The following is a 12,821-nucleotide window of genomic DNA, read 5'->3' as shown; positions in this document are numbered from 1 at the left end:
GGCTGGGGTTCAGGTGGCCCTTGTGGCCCTTGGGACCACGTGGGTTTGGGGGCTCTGAGAGCACAGCTGGCCCAGGGGCCCCAGAGCGCAGCAGGCACCCCCCACATCCCTGGCCAGAGCCCAGCCCCAGACAGGGGTGGTCCCGCTCCTCGTCCCTTGGCACGGACCCCAGGATAAGGTGCGGACCCCACAGTGGGCTGCCCGCCCTGCGGCCCCCTCTCAGCCTCCCTGCCTCCACACACTCGGCTCCTGGGACCACAGAGGCTGCTCGGAGGCCTTCTCTCACTCCATCCACCTCCGAGTATCAGAGGAGCATTGCCTCCCCCAGGAAGCCAGCTCTGGCCACCCAGACTATGCTTGGAGCCTCCTCCAGGCTCCACAGCCCCATGCCTCCTTGTTTCCCTGCACATGACCTACAACATGGAGGTCATCTACCAACTCGTCCGGAGAAAACTGAGTGTCAGCCCCACGTCCTAAACTGGTCATACGCTCAGTGCCTGGCACAGTGCCTGACACGCAGTAGGTGCTTAATCAGTGCTCGTGGGGTCAATGAGTGGACACAGTGGCTGACGCACAGTAGGTGCTTAATCAGTGCTCGTGGGGTCAATGAGTGGACACAGTGGCTGACGCACAGTAGGTGCTTAATCAGTGCTCGTGGGGTCAATGAGTGGACACAGTGGCTGACGCACAGTAGGTGCTTCATCAGTGCTCGTGGGGTCAATGAGTGGACACAGTGCCTGACATGCAGTAGGTGCTTAATCAGTGCTCGTGGGGTCAATGAGTGGACACAGTGTCTGACACGCAGTAGGTGCTTAATCAGCGCTCCTGAGGTCAATGAGTGGGCACGGTGCCTGATACGCAGTAGGTGCTAATCAGTGCTCGTGGGGGTCAATGAGTGGAAACAGTGCCTGACACGCAGTAGGTGCTGATCAACGCTAGTGGGGTCAATGAGTGGGCACAGTGCCTGACACGCTGTAGGTGCTTAATCTGTGCTCATGGGGTCAACGGGTGGGCACAGTGCCTGACACACAGTAGGTGCTAATGAGTGCTTGTGGGGCTGGTGCGTGGACAGACGCGAACACGGAGAGGAGCCCTCTGACAAGACAGTGCGGGAGATCAGCTCTGGGCTCAGGAGGTCCCGCAGGTCCCTGGGGGCCCGCAGCCCCGGGCAGGGTCGGCCGGGAGCTGCTCACTCAAGCTCTGGCTCCCGAGCGTCTAGGCCGCACCGCGCCCTCTCCCGGGGCGGGCAGTCCCGCCTCTCACTAACCTTGACACCTTGACACAGGGGTGAACTGCTGCCCCTCCAACGGAGCGCTCAGGCAGGCAGGGAGGCAGCGCGGGGCCGCTGTGCCTTTGCTGACGTGACGCTGAGCCGCGCCGCCCTGCACCCCACACCCACACCGGGGCCAGGAGCGCCAGGGGACGTGGCGCCAAGGCAGACAGAGGGCCTGCCCGTGACCGGTGAGCACCTCCTCCCCGCCCGCCAAGCCTCTATGACATGAATAAAATACTTTATGTTATAGAGGCTTATTATATAAACCTGTCTGGGCTTACATAAAAAAGCCGCATGGGCTTATTTGTATAATTATGACATACATTAATCAATATTCTTTTTTTCCATTTCCATTTCTAATATGGTAAATATTGGTAATCATGACCAACAGACAAAAGGGTTTAGAGTCCTCAGTAAATCTCATAAAGGGCTCTTGAGACCCAAAGTGTGAGAACCACTACTCTTTTTAAAAACTTTTTACTGAAACACAGGCGATGTACAGTGTAGTATTAGTCCCTGGTGTATAGGGAAGAGATCTATATGTATATACGCACCTATATGATCTTTTTTCAAGCTGTCTTCCATTGTCGGTTGTTACAGAATGCTGAGCACGGCTCCCGGTGAGGCGCAGTAGGTCCTTGTTGGCTATCCACTTCACATACAGTGTCTGCGTATTTTAACCCCAAACTCCTCACTTATCCTCCCCCTCAGAACCATGTTCTGTTTTTAGTAGATTATTAATGCTATTATCTGGCTCATTTATTTTATCTATAAAATAAAGATTAAAAAAACAAAATGATCAATAAAAAGGTGAAGTATGCTTTTTAATCCTGTCAAGTAGCAGCCAGAAGCAGGAATAATCAAGAAATCATTTTTAAAGATGTTTTTTGATGTGGACCATTTTTAAAGTCTTTATTGTATTTTATACAACATAGCTTCTGTTTTATGTTTTGGTTTTTGGGCCACAGGCATTTGGGATCCCAGGTCTCCAACTAGGGATAGAGCTACAACCCCTGCTTTGGAAGGCAAAGTCTTAAGCACTGGATCACCAGGGAAGGCTCAGGAAATTCTTTAATATCCAAGTTATTGATTGTGGACTGGCCATTGGTAATCTGGGAATTTTGTGGCTTTGTGGTTTCATAAAATGTCCTGAAATGACAAGTTAGGGAGACTTTGAGAAGGAATCCCATGAAGCTGGGATTTTGTTTCAGATTTTTGGGTGAGAAAACTCTGCCAAAATTCTAACTCTTGGAGAGTGTGTGTGTGTGTGCCCCGTTCATGGCCCACAGACCAGTACCTGAGCGCCTTCTCTCCGCCCACCCAGCGCGCCCTGCCGCTAATACAGTCAGCCATCCTCAGTCCGGCCGAACCCATCGCCCGGGAACCTTCCCCGCTGCGCACACCGTCCCCCCAGGTGGGCTGGGCCCGTCTCAGCACTAGACCCAGAGAGGACAAGCACAGCTCATCCGGCGGAAGTGCTTGCAACGCAGTCACCGTGACCCCCGTGCCGCTGCTTTGGCAGCGGTTTATCTTCCTTAAAGTCGGGTCCCTGCGTCTGAAAGTCCTCCTAAGGGGTTCTTCACTTTGGGGGGTTTAGAACTTTCACTGAAAACTTTTGAAATCTGTAACTTGCACACAGGTCATTTGGAAGACATCCCTTTCACACGCACACCGAGGCAGGAGGCTCCGTGACCCTCTGAACCCACTCCAGGACACGCAGGGGCTCTGAACCAGCGGCGCGCCCCAGGGACTCCTCGTCCTCCGCGGGGTGTGGGAGCCCGGCGCCTGGCTCCTCTCTGGGGTCGGGGTGACGCTGAGGAAGGGCTGCTGGGGAAGCCAGCAGCAGAGGGCGGCGCTGAGCAGGGCGGCGCTGAGCAGGGCGGCGCTGAGCAGGGCGGCGCTGAGCAGGGCGGCGCTGAGCAGGGCGGCGCTGAGCAGGGCGGCGCTGAGCAGGGCGGCGCTGAGCAGGGCGGCGCTGAGCAGGGCGGCGCTGAGCAGGGCGGCGCTGAGCAGGGCGGCGCTGAGCAGGGCGGCGCTGAGCAGGGCGGCGCTGAGCAGGGCGGCGCTGAGCAGGGCGGCGCTGAGCAGGGCGGCGCTGAGCAGGGCGGCGCTGAGCAGGGCGGCGCTGAGCAGGGCGGCGCTGAGCAGGGCGGCGCTGAGCAGGGCGGCGCTGAGCAGGGCGGCGCTGAGCAGGGCGGCGCTGAGCGCGGCGGGCGGGTCGCTTCCCGACGCCCAAGGAGGAAGACGCGGAAGAGAATCCTGCTGCTTCTACATCGAGGACGCTAAGGTCCGGGAGCCCAGGGAACCGCGGTGTTTCAGGGCCTGCGACCAAATGGTGCTCATTCTCACCGACGCCTTCCCCCACGGACAGTCACCTCAATAATTCAGGGGTCCACGAGAGACGCACACTTGCTGCAAACACCTGTCATCCTCTCTTACTTCGATACCCGTGAACGCGTCACGATTCAGACTAAAATCTAGACAGACGGGAAGGCTTCCCTTCCTGCTTCGTTGTTCACGTGAATATATTAAAAACTCCTCAAGCAACTGAAATAACGTGTGTGCTTTATGAAAGAACTAACGTGGCGTGATGAATCCTGAAAGGAAACTTGGCTTATTAGGAAATACAGAAAGGAATTCATCAGGCAACCAAGGAGAAAGGGCATTACAGACCCCAGGGTAATCTGAGCAGACACAGCCGCAGGAAATCTCGTGGGGCAGCTGGAACTGCAGGCAGTTTGCTCTCACTGAGGTGTGGAGGAGGAGGCTGGGGCCAAGCGGGGGGCGGGCTGGCAGAGGCTGGAGGGAGCCTACAGGCCACAAAACCTGGTGTGCCCCATGTGCCAAGCAGCCCAGACTCAGCAGTCACCAGAGGTCTGTCAAAGGGCTGCAGCCCGGAGTAACAGAGGAAGCCATGCGCTTGAGGAAGTTCACGCAGGCCGCAGGGCGAAAGCTGGACCCGAGGGTGGAAGAGCTGGAGGCCAAGGGACCAGTCCAGAGGCAATCACAGTAACGGCAATAATAAGTGCAGCAGAATGAGAGTACAACATAATCCACACCCACTGCAGTGCGCTCAGTTGCTCAATCATGTCCAGCTCTTTGTGAGCCCACGGACTGTAGCCCACCAGGCTCGTCTGTCCATGGGATTTCCAAGGCAAGGATACTGGAGTGGGTTGCCATTTCCTTCTCCAGGGGATCTTCCCGACCCAGGGGTCAAACCTGGGTCTCCTTCGTCCTGCGATGCAGGCGGTCTCTTTCACATCTGAGCGCTGTGGAAGCAGCTCCTCGGGAGGGAGCAGCAGCGCGCGGAGCAGAGGAGAGTCCAGCTGGAGGGAGCACCCCTGTGTTGCGAGCTGTTTCATTTGGGGACCTTACTGAAGGTTGGGCTTCCCAGGTGGCTCAGTGGTAAGGAATCCACTTGCCAATGCAGGAGACCTGGGTCCGATCCCCGGGTCGAGAAAGTCCCCTGGAGGAGGAAATGGCAACCCACTCCAGTATGCTTGCTTGGAGAAGCCCATGGACAGAGGTGCCTGGCGGGCTACAGTCCCTGGGGCTGCAAAAGAGTCAGACATGCTTAGCGACCAAAACACAAGCAGCAGCTGAAGGTTGCAGCCCAGGAGACAGCCCCTCAGAGCGCACTGGAGGACTGCTCTGAAGAGGACGGGGAGGAGCCGGGGTACAAAGGAACGCTTCTTGGGGAAAAAGACCCAAAACCCAGAAACTTGCAGTCGAACATCAGAAGGTTCCTTCTAATCAGAGAAACCAGAAAGATGGGAGCGTCTTCGCGCATTGACGTCACTCCCGAGACACGCATCCCGGCTAGCTGAGGCCAGCGCCCTGGGCCCTGAGGGTGCCCCACGGGGGTGACCGCTGCAGCGGGCGCCAGCTAGAGGAGCACGCTGTCACTGGTGCAGAGCTCAGCGGTCATGGCGCCTGGGGATGGGCCGGATGAGGGGACAGAAGAGGGGCAGGGGGAGCCCCAAGGGTCAGACGTGCAAAGGGAAGGGGGACGGAAATCAGAGGAAGAGAAAGAGATGGACGTGGGCAGCGTGAGGCCAGCAGGGGCCTGGAGGGCAGCAGTCATGGACCTGCGTTCAGCCGACAGCATGGGCGGCACACCGGGACCCGGGATGGAGCGAAGCTCACAGACGGAGGGCGACCCCCCACTTCTACTCCGGACACGCAGACAGCCAGCCTCAGATGGGCCCCGAAGGAGATGGGAACTCTGACCTGGGAAAGGCGGCCATCTCCAGGAAGCGCTGATGTCTGGGGGCTGCAGAGAGGCCGAGGGCCTCCAGCCCCAGCCACACCCTGAGCTCCCGACGGCCTTTGCATGCTTCCAGGTCCTATCTGTAAATGCACAGTGAGGACCACCAGATGTTGGGGGGAAGCTGAGAAACGGAATATTTCTGCCACACCAACAAACCAGGATGCCACATCGCCAGGGACTGCAGCCTCCGCAGACGGTGAGCTGGCGAGCCCTGAGGGACGCAGGGAGGGAGGAACACTGCTGACCAGCAGCCACCAGGCTGCAGCCACCCCACGGTGAGCCCGGAGGAAGCTCAGGATGCGAGGACACCGGGCACCGAACTTCCCCGGCAGTGCAGGGGACACGGTCCGCCCTGGTCCGAGAGAAGCGCCCGAGCACCACAGCTCCCAGGCCCAAGCTCCAGAGCCAGAGCTCCTCTCAACAAGCGAAGTCCCACAGTGAGGCGCCCTGCACAGAAACAGAGTAGCCCCTGACCTCCACAATGGGAGAGAGCCTGAGGGGGCAGGCAAAGGGGAGAGAGCCAGGCAAGGGGGACCAGGCACAGTCAAAACTAAATCAATATTTTTTTAATTTAAAAAATCCACAAGATACTGACCTCAGAAGGTGAGGTACACATCAAAGGAGTTTCCATGAGCTCAGGCTCCTGCATATTCCCACACGTAGAAAAGCTCTGCGTTCCTTAACTTGGGATATCTGGTTTCTTTAATCAACAATGAACTTTTGATGTTCAGACTACCTGCCCTTCATTGCAAAACTCCCGTATAACCTGGCTCCTCCCCTCGTCTCCTCAGAGCAGTTTCTCAGAACTCTCTGAAGTGCTGTCTCCAGACCTGACTTTGCCCCGAAGGAAACTTAACTTGAAACTTTCATGTTGTGCAACTATTTTCCAACAACATCTACTGTGAAAGAGAACCAAAACAGCCGAAATAATCTGGAGAAAACACAAAATGCAAGGAGCAGAGCAAAGCTTCTAACCCTGACAGAGAGAGAGGCGACACCGTGTCCAGGAAGCGGGGGCGAATACTATAGACGGAAGAAAAGGACCATTCTGAAAATAAAAAGGACTCTTCGAAATCAGCAACACAACAGCAACAGCGAAGCATCCCACAGGACGCTGGGGGGAAGCTTGAAGAAATCTTCCAGGAAGCACAGAGAGAATCTGCTCAGGGAAGATAAGAAAGGTAAAGGGCCATGGGGGCCCAGCACGTCACACCTGGGGCCCTGGCGCCTCAGAGAGCCGACGAGTCACTGGTCAAAGACCCTGCGCGGCGCCTCCCAGGACTCAAGCACCCAGCACCGAAACGCTGAGGACCCGGAGCCCAGCTCCAAAGAGAGCGCCGCTGCTTATTGCTCAGTTGCCGAGTCGTCTCTGACTCTTTAGCAGCCCCGTGGCCCAAACGAATCCAGGGAGAAAGGTGGTCACACGCAAAAACTTCAGCCTCAGGCTTCTCGGTAGCAATACCAGAAACCAGAATACAAGAGAAAATGTCTTCAAAACCCTGTGGGACAATGATTCCAACTAGAAAGACACAGATGCCCAGCCAAACTATCAGCTGACCGTGAGGGTGGAGGAAGATTCATTTTTTAATTGAAGGATAACTGCTTTACAGAATTTGGCTGTTTTCTGTCAAACCCCAACATGAATCAGCCACAGGTATACACATGTCCCCTCCCCTTTGACCCTCCCTCCCGTCTCCCTCCCACCCCACCCCTCTAGGTTGATACAGAACCCCTGTTTGAGTTTCCTAAGCTGTACAGCAAATTCCCATTGGCCATCTATCTTACATATGGCATTGTAAGCTTCCATGTTACTCTCTCCATACATCTCACCCTCTCCTCCCCTCTCCCCAGGTCCGTAAGTCTGCTCTCTGTGTCTGTTTCTCCACTGTTGCCCTGTGAATAAATTCTTCAGTACCATTTTTCTAGATTCTGTATATATGTGTTAGAATACGGTATTTTTCTTTCTCTTTCTGGCTCACTTCACGCTGTATAATAGCTTCTAGATTCATCCTCCTCATCAGGACTAACTCAAATATGTTCCTTTTTCTGGCTGAGTAATATTCCACCGTGTATATATACCATAACTTCTTTATCCATCCACCTGTCAGCGGACATCTAGGCTGCTTCCATGCTCTAGTTATTGTGAATAGTGCTTCAGTGAACAATGGGACCCGTGTGTCTCTTTCAGTTTCGGTTTCCTCAGGGCATATGCCCAGGAGTGGCATTGCTGGGTCATAGGATGGCTTTATCCCTACTGTTTTAAGGAAGCTCCGGACCGTCTTCCATACTGGCTGTATCAATTTACATTCCCACCAACAGTGCTAGAGCGTTCCCTTTTCTCCACACCCTCTCCAGCATTTATTGTTTGTAGACTTTGGTGATGGCCATTCTGACCGCTGTGAGGTGACATCTCACTGCAGTTTTCATTTGCATTCCTCTAATTATGAGTGATGTTGAGCATCTTTTCATGTGTAGATGTTTTTAAATACGTGAAGCTTCAGAGTCTTCTGTCTCTTTTCTCAAGAAGCTTCTGGAGCCTGGGTTTCACTGAATGAACACCCTGCTGAAGGGGAGGGCTGGGTGCCAGGCAGAGGTGAAGGGAATTCCCGGGGCAGCGAGAAAGAAGTTTGCCAGGTCCAGCAGGACCTGCACAGGTTAGAGTCGGGGTGCAGGGGGCAGAAGGAAAGGAAGGGGGGAGGGGAGGAAGGGACTCTGCCAACGGGAAAAACAGAGGCACACTGCGTCGTGGGCACACAAGCAAGGAGGGGAGCACGAACAAGGCGAGCCTCAGCGTCAGAGGAAACCCGAGTGCCGGAAAAAGGGATGCTGCTCGTAGTGTGCTATCTGGCTCAGCTGTGAAAAGTGTTTACAGAATCCAGTTATGTAAAGGCTCTTAATTTGACCAGATTAAACTCACGAGAGGACACGAGGCGGAGGGAGGAAGGCAGCTGTGCCACGGGAGGGGGCTGGCGACTCGGCCCCCAGCCAGCCGACAAGGGGCAGGGGCAGCGGGTGGAGAGCTGAGCCATGAGCCCTCCTGCCCACCCCATGTGGGAGCGGCTGTCCTCAGGGTTCCCTGGGAACCCCAAAGCCCTTGCCTCCCCAGAGTGAGCAGGTCTGGCTCTCGAAAGGAGCGAGCCCCAGCCGGCGCATGCAGCCCCTGGACTCCAAGCTTGCCTGTGAGCCGGGATCGGGCATCTCCAGCCTCCTGAGGAGACATCCGAGCAGCACGGGCCTCCACGGCTCTGAGAGCCTCGCAGGGGACCAGGCGGAGCGAGTGCCGCCCAGACGCCCCAGGCCCCAGCCACTCTGGCCATGCCACCCTGTGTGCACTTCCGGGGGCACGTAACCTTCGGGAGGCTGAGGGGTCAGGAGGCAGACCTGTGGACTCGGCATCGTGGACCAGTAACAACCACCAGAGCTACCGGCCAGCTGCACACAGTTGAACTTCAGAGCCTCCGGAGCCTGTGTGACGAGTGTCGCTGACTCATCATTCAAAGTTCTGTTTCATCATCAGAAAATGTGACCTGGCAAACCCAGAGCTGCGGCACACGGGACACAGGGCCGGGGTCCCAGGGCTCCAGCCTGTCAAGTGCCTTTATGTATGCCTCTGTTTACAGACACCTTATCTGACACGTGCCATTGGCTCATTGATGTTGAACTCGGGGCCAGCAGCCTGAGAACTCACACCCAAACGAAGCTCATCTGACACGTATTTTCTCCATCAGTCACGTCCCAATTTCTTCACTCAGGACAGCAGACAGCCCTGCAGTACTGACTCCGGGGCCATCTTAAAAGCTGGAGTCACCCACAAAAGCACAAATACACAAGAAGCGTGGCACCAACCACTTGTTTGCAGTATGAGATGGAAACCAGAGGCAGCTGCCACCTCACTGAAGCTCTGCTGGCAGTGGGCCTGCAGGGGTCTCACAGTTCTCACCCACCCAGCACAAAAGCCCGAGGAGAGCTGATCAGGGGTGATACACACATTTTAGCAAGAGGGCTGCTTTGCAAATACAGATAATGAGGAGTGACTGTTATTCAGCCCATTTTATGGATCAAGAAACTGAGGCTCATCAGGGCAAACAGCTGGCACCTGACCAGCGAGGGGTAGAGCCTGAATTCGGAGCTGGCTCAGAGAGGATGCTAAATCACCCAAGGCCAAACAGCTACTGGGGCAGCGCAGGGCTGAGCCACGGCCCTGGACTGGGAACGGCACCCCCTTCACGAAGCACTCGATCGCCAGCACAGTGGGCTCTCCCCTCCCCTGGCTTGCTCCGCTGGGACCTGAGAACACGATGGGGAGAAGTGACTGGGTCAGAAGAGGCCCTGAGGCCGCTGCCACCCACCCAGCCCTGGCACCTCCATGGTGCCTGCAGACCAGGGCAGCTGGGGCACCTCCCTCCCTGACACTGGTCTCCCCCGCCTGAGACGTCCAGGAAAGGAAGGGACAATGGGGCAATTGATGCAGGCGCCCTGAAAGACAGACTGTTCCGATAAACAGCGTTCCGGGCACCGGCCAAGTGCTCGCGTGTGTAGAATGTCAAGGAAAAGCTGAGTAAATGCAGCCGTCTGGCTGGGGCCCTGGCCCCTCCTCGAGGTGCTTCAGGCTCAGCTGGGCCCCAGAGGCAGACCCTGGCGGGGTAGGGGTGTCAGGGAAGCAGACAGAGGTGAGCGTGGGTGGGACGGGAGTGCTCTGGGACCCTGGCCCCACCCTCTGGCAGCCTCTGGACACACTCAGACATGCAGCCCAGGTCCTGTCCCCACGCCGGCACTGGGGTGGATCCCAGGGTGGCCTCTCTGAGCTCTCCCTCCTCATCTGCAGAGCACCCTCTGCGCCCAAGGCTATGGCGAAGGCCAAAGGGGAGGGCTGGATGCTCAGCATCTCCCCCTATTCGGGTCAGAGGAGGCCCCCTCAAGCCCCACCAGGAGCCAGCCCCCAGGCCCCCAGCTCACTGTTCGTTGCCACCCTGCTCCCAAGACCTCCAGGTGACCCGCCAAGCGCTGGCCCCAAGCATGAGCGGCCAGCCTGGTCCACTAGAGAGCTGAACTTCCGACCTGCCCCAGGGCCCGGGGGGAAGGAGCTGGTGAGGGCACGCAGGAGCTGCTGGGCCACGGGTGGTCCATTCCGCAAGGGGCCTCTCTGCATCTCTTGCCTTTCTCTTGGGGCGCTGGTGGGGCAGGTCAGGGCCCACGGCCGCCTCACACCCCAGACCAGCCCGCAAGGCTGGGGCCAGGGCTCAGTGCATGTGTCCACCCTGCAAGGGTCCAGGCTAGTTAATGCAGCCTTCCCGCTTTATTACTGAATTATTTACAGTTCTTCCCACACACCCAGCAGAGCCCTGCCCTCATCAGCCTTCAGTAAAACGCAATGACAGCCCCACCACCACCCCAAGTCTCCCAGGCAGGGGCATAAACCCCCAAACCTTGGCTCGGGCCCACCTCGCATCGCCTGTCGCGGTCCCTCCTGCGGGCCCCCAGCCCCCCAGCCTCGCCCAGCCAGTTCCCAGCCCACAGCCCTGTGTGCAGACCCCACAGCAGGTCAGCGCTGTGTGACTCTGAGCAAACGACCAGGGTCTCTGAGTCTCCGTTTCTCTCTTTGCAGAGACGGATCCTCTCTGCTTCCAGGGGTGGGAGACCAAACGGGGCGGCAGGGTCAGGACCCCGCGACGCTGTGCACTTGCGCACGCCGGGAAGCCACGAATCTGGTCCCCACCCGGTGGGTGGCCTCCCCTCCCAGTCCAGCTCCTTGGAGACTAGTGACCACAGTCCCCAAGGTGAGAGACGTTCTAACAGCCTTTGAACCACTGTAACTTTCCCAGGGGGTCCAGCGTCGGGAGAGGTGGGGAGGGGTGACCGGACAGCTGGAAGCCTTCGGCCTCACCCAGTCACCCGGCCCGTTCATCCTGGATTTACTGTCTGCCAAAGATAAACAGGCCCGCCCCCAGACACCCACCGTCTGCTGAGGAGGAGCTGAGCAAACAGGCTGGGCTGGGTGCGCCCTCCCAGCGCTGTCAGAGTCCAGCTCTGACCAAAGGCCTCCTGGGTGCTGGCGACAACTGAAACGAAGGCCCGCGTGCCCGGGGGTCCTGCTGGGGTCCTCTCCAGCCACACCCGGCCCCGTCCTGGCTGGGGGCAGGGTGGGCCATTTTAAGTCCCCCAGTAAACAATGCTGGGGCCGAGTGCCCGCATCATACCTGTGAGAGCAGGCCCAGGCCAGGGACTGTCAGCCTGGACGGGGTTGTGTCCGTAGGACGGGCCTGTGACGCAGCGGTCCCATGGGCAGGGTGGGCTGGTGGGGGTGACGGCCTCTCCCTCTGGAGATGGAGATGCTGCAGGGAGATGCTGCTCTCGGGGACCAGGAGAGCCCCACGATGCAGCTGGATGCCCCCACACAGCCTAGGCCTCCCACAGGGGCGCCAGGGAAGGGGGGCCCTCAGGGAGATGCCGAGGTGGGCACGCATGAAGCCAGCCTGTCTGCTTCACATGGGGATGGCCACAGTGCAAGGCCAGGCGTCGTCTCAGCCCCCAAGGGCTGGAGGCCTGGATGTGCCTGGTGGGCCTCTGCCCCAGGGCATTGCAGAGGTCAGGATGTCGGCCAGGAGGGGCTCTTGTCTGAAGGTCCAACCACGAGGGACCTGCTTCCAAACGTACGTGATTGTCGCTGGGACCAGCTTGTTGGCCACGCTCAGTCCTGAAACGCGGACCTGCCCAACACGACATTTCCTTCAAAAGCAGGCAGGAAGAGGGACGTCACTGGTGGTCCAGTGGCTAAGGGTCCAGGCTCCCAATGCAGGGGGCATAGGTTTGATTCCTTGTCAGGGAACCAGGATCCCACAGGCCACATAACATGAGCAAAAAACAAAAACATTTAAAAATAAAGAGATAATAAAACTTAAAAAGGAGCTTGGACAAGCAGAGGCAGTGAGCGAGATGGACACTCAGGCCTTCAGGAGCCCTCACTGTGTGGGCGAGACATCCGTCCAGCCTCCAGGCCAGTCACTCTTGAGGGGCAGCATCCACACGAGCCCCTCAGAGGCAGAAACCGGCGGGGCTGCACGGGGTCTGCCCACCAGCGGCGCTCCCAAGCTGAGTTTTGAAGGAGCAGGGGGCTCAGGGAGAGCGAGGGGGTAGGCAGGAAGCCAGAGCCGAGGGGCGTCCCCGTGTGTGTCTGTGTGCGTGCTTGTGCGTGTGTGTGCGTGTGTACATGCATGTGTGTGCCTCTGTGTGCGTGTGCTTGTGCACGTGTGTACATGCGTGTGTGCCTGTGCTTTTGTG

This window comes from Capra hircus, chromosome 16 (genome assembly GCF_001704415.2).
Source record: "Capra hircus breed San Clemente chromosome 16, ASM170441v1, whole genome shotgun sequence".
NCBI classification, from domain to species: domain Eukaryota; kingdom Metazoa; phylum Chordata; class Mammalia; order Artiodactyla; family Bovidae; genus Capra; species Capra hircus.
Note: the sequence above shows the minus strand (reverse complement) of the source record.